We start from the raw sequence: 4,925 nt of genomic DNA on the forward strand, positions 1-4,925 counted from the left end.
TGCTCTTCTCTTTGACATTCCGTCCCACTAGGCTTTTCTGACAAGACAAAACAAGTCCCAAATAACCACAAAGCTATTTTATGTTCTCGTTTCCAACGCCACGCATCTTTAAAATTTCATTTCGTCATTACAATTCGCCAATAAGGTTCCTCTCTAAAAATAGCTGAGTAGCTAAAATCAGATTTAAAAAAAAAAACTATCATTAGTCCATGGATGGGGGATCCGTTCTCTTACCTCTCTTGCCCCCATATAGAGGTCTTGACAAAATGTAAGTCACATTCTGATGGCCAACGACTTATGCTATTTAATATGTGTACTAAGACCCTACTAAATAACATAGAGAACCCCAAAAAGATTTTGCGTATTTTTGGCGAAATCCAAAAACGGATTATGAATCCAAAGTATCCACACTCGAGGAGGATACTTTGGATCAAATCTAAATCCGGATTTATGAGATTCACCTTATGCATTTCAGCGTTTTTTGGGAGAGGATTTGAAAAAAAGTATTTTTGACAAGCAGTTTTCCATGCAAAAATGATGCACAACAGCTATCGTCCATGACACTTCAGCTGAAATGTTTTTCTCGCACCATTTTTACCGTTCGATCGAGGACACGAATAGGTCGAAATATTAAATAGTTAGCTTTCCTGCAAATTCACACCAGAAATTACAATACAAGTTTGTTGGTAGCAATAATATTGTTAGCACCTTTCCTACAGCTAAAAAACCGAAGTAAATTGCAAAAATACCCCCTCTATCTACTCGATTTGTACCTTAGCACGCACGTTTTTGGCCATTTCTATTTATCGGTAGCTGAGGTTTTTTTTCTTCTGGTAGCATTTGCATTGAAGAATTTCTCCAAAACAAACCAATCAACTGCTATTTTTTTTAATTGCCCGCAACTCGGGGTTTAATCGTTTTCGTTGTCATGGAAAATAATTCTTTTTAGGATTTTGCGTTTTTTTGACACAGAAGAATCCTTTCATCCAAGATCACAAAGCCGTTTTTGGATTTTCCGAAAAAAACACACCCTTAGATTTCAAAAAAAAGACGCCCACGTATGGGGGATCGTCTATAAACCATCGAGTAAGATGTATGTATCCTACATTTACTGAATCTTAACTAGACGTTCCCATAGTTACATCATTCATCATCAGAAGTAACCGTTAAACAGAGTTTGAAGCTTTAAACATTTAAGGTAGTGGAGGACTGGAAACTAAATTAATTTGTAGCCACCTCCTTCAGATTTATCTTAGCCAGATGACTTTACTCGTCAATGGGTTAAAACCAGCTACGCAGTGTAAAAATTATGTGCCCTTTAAATTTACCTCACGTGCCGTGAAAAATGAGGCGTATGAAAGCTTCAGGTGACCGTGCTAAGACATAAAAAATAAATAGGAAAAAAGCTTTTCTTTAACCAAAAATCGGAAGAAAATAGGACATCCTTTGAAGGCCCCGAATCAATATCAGGAGTCTGTAGAGGCTCTAAAAGCTTCGAAGGTGCTCTTCTCCAAGGACATGGCTTTGAACAGCGTTTGCTTAAGTGCATAGCATGGACTCAAGTTAAGGTGATTCCCTTGTTTTGCACCGCGCATCTCATACTGCGCATAACATTGCGACTTCGGAGATGAAGGCGTTTCACGCCGGCCACCTGAAGGGACCCAGCTAAGGCAGCTTTTGTTGTGAAAGAGCTTTTAAGTGCAATCATGATAACTTTTCTCGGTTAAAGAGGTGTTGTTTTGGAACTCGCCCCAGTCCTTTCACCGAAAATGATCATTTTGAAGCTGAAATTATTCCTTTGCCATCCATTTATCGTCGTGTTGCGTAAAAGGTACACGGAAAACATATTTTAAGGAGAAAAAAAAATTGGAAAGTAGAAGTTGTAGTATTTACATCTAAATATAACGACGAGAAGCTCCATTTAGAGTCCGGCCGACACTGAGTGCAAGGTGATGACTGTAGCGGTCGAATTTGCTTACGTTTCTTTGCAAGATTGAGCAATTTAAAATCACTTTACTTAAAGATTATAGCCCGGACAAACAAGTAAGTTCAAGTTTCAGAAATATTCAGTAGCTTTTGCTACACAACAACAAATTTTCCGGTTGATCTAGTTTTGAACTCTTCTCACTTAATTCGGTAAAAAAACCCATATTGTTACTGCATTTTTAAAATGTCCTGTGTATGAATATCAACATTATTGTGCCAAGTTCGAAAAAAATCTGGATAGTACGTCATTTTCAAGCATAGTTACTAACTATGTTTCAAGGGAAGAAGAAACTCACCAAGGAACTCACCTAGGAGCTACGCCAGGAAATCGTAAATTATCTTTTTCCTTTTCCCACACTTAGCAGCAACTTAGCTTTCCGTTTAGCCACTCTCATTTTCGCCAAAACTAGGTTTTGTAGTCACATCAATTTCGTCGGCCGTTGTCTCAATTCTAAAGTCATTCCTAAAGGTTTTCGCTCAAACTTTCATGCTTCTACATCCTCTCACTCACATCAATATCTTCACCAAATTCGATCGATGCGCGCAAAATTCTTTTTCACGTAATATTATGAGGATCACAATTAGAGCTATGTGCCAAAAACGAAAGTTACTTGACATGCAAATTCTTCAGTGCCGCTCCGAACTTTCCAAAATCGGTCCAGTAGTTTTATTACAATCGCGATTCGCGCTAAAATCCGAGAACTTAATTCTGGACTGTTTGACCATTTACACCAAACCAAGACTCTAAAACTTCAACAATTCACACGACATTCACAAACTTAAATTCAATCGTAACACTAAATTTTCCAACCTTTTCTCGGAAGAGTGGGCGGCGCTTAAAAATCTTAGGAAACGCAATGACATAGTTGTCAAATCGGCCCACCTTTACAAAAAAGATGCTTTGCGGCAACTTTCTGACACCTCGTTTTATGCCAAAATCCAGAAAGATCTCGCTTCCAAAAATCAAAAACTTGTCAAAGACACCATTCAGAATCTAATAGTTAATCAAGAATTACCGGACACTGCCACTAATCTCATCATCAACACCCCTAGAACTTCGTGCATTTACAGTTGCCTAAAATTCACAAACCTAACAACCCAGGTCGCCCTGTCGTTTCTGCCTGTAGTTGCCCCACCGAACTCATTTCTAGCTACTTAGACAGGAATATGACGCCTATCGTCATATCTTTGCCATCATACATTAAAGACAGTACACGCGCAATAAAAATTTTCCGTGATTTCTATTTCTCCGGCCAAGACAAACTTATTTTCACCATGGACATTACATCTCTAAACACAATTAATCCGAATAGCAAAGGTCTTCGAGCACTTAAACACTTTTTCGATCAACGCACTGTTAAAGAGCCAAGCTCGGAAACGCTCCTCCGCCTTGCCGAACTAGTTTTAACGCTTAACTGTTTTTCATTCGCTGGCAACTATTACAAACAAATTAATGGTGTAAGAGAATGGGACCTACAATCATGGACTTAAGTGTTGGGAAGGTAACTTCATTTTACAGATACCCCCCCCTCCCCCTTTTTAATGTTGGATTTTCCAGGGCAAAAAAAATGGTGACTTTTCTTACCTGAAGAACTCCAACATTAAATATGGGTGAGGGAGGCCACAAGAGCATGGTATTTCCCAAACACTTCAGCCAATAGTTAGAAAAATCGAATTAGGTGTGAATTAGCGAGCTGATGACCACAACCTTCCCAACAACTTTTGACCACGATTGTAGCTATGCCAATCTTTTTGTAGGATATGTTGAACACCAATTTCTTAATCAGTACAAGGGCCCCAAGCCTGAATTCTACGGCCGCTACATCGACGACTGCATCGGCGCTATTTCATCCAGCAGAGAAGAACTCGATCAATTTATAACCTCCGACAATACTTTTCATCTGGCTCTTAAATATACCTGGGAAATTTCGGAAACTTCATTGTCTTTCCTAGATATCAGAGTTTCTATTAGTGGCAACGGGCTACGTACCAGTGTGCACATGCCAAGAACTCCATTCCTTATTCTCAATTTCTTAGACTTCGACATCTATGTAGTGATGACTCCGATTTTTCCAGCAAATCAGAGGAGATGTGCCAGTTCTTCGAAAAACGTGACTATCCTGTCTCTGTGGTCAAAGCGGGCCATCATCGCGCCCAACAATTTGATCGACAGTCAGCACTACTAACGTCTCAAAAAGATAAGAATGACAGAATTCCATTCACCCTCACCTTCCATCCTCATAATCACGCAGTCAAAAGTATTATTCTTAATAACTTTAAATTACTCCAAAATGATCCCGAGACTGGTAGAATCTTTTCGCAACCTCCACTTATTTCATTCAAACGCGACAAAAACGTAGGCAACTTTTTAGTTAGAAGCGCGCTCAAAACTAACGAGCAACCCGGCACTTGCAAATGTGCGCGCTCACGATGCAAAACCTGTCTTTTCATTGTTAACACTAGCAAGATATCGGGACCTAAGCGATCTGTCAAGATCACCGATTGTTTCACATGTACCTCCGCAAATGTCATTTATTGCATAACCTGTACGTTATGCAATAAATTATACATTGGCGAGACAGGTAGACGACTAGGCGACCGATTCCGCAAACACCTTCGCGATGTTGAGAAGAATGACAAGGATGCATCTACGCCAGTCGCTCGTCATTTTAATCTCCCTAACCACTCCCCAAAACACATGGCTATCTGCGGCCTTTCCCTAAGTCTAGGTACGACGGAAAGCCGCAGGAATCTGAAACAAAAATTCATCTTCCAAATCGGCACTCTTAATCCTCACGGTATTAACGAACGCTTTTCATTTAATTAATATCTTCCTATTTTTCACGTTGCCATGTTACCACCAATAGCGTAGCTCCCACTCTACTATAAAAACTACACGTAACCCAAAATTCCTCGATTCGCTCTGACGAAGGCCTAAC

Source organism: Montipora capricornis, chromosome 2 (genome assembly GCF_036669925.1).
Source record: "Montipora capricornis isolate CH-2021 chromosome 2, ASM3666992v2, whole genome shotgun sequence".
Taxonomy (NCBI): domain Eukaryota; kingdom Metazoa; phylum Cnidaria; class Anthozoa; order Scleractinia; family Acroporidae; genus Montipora; species Montipora capricornis.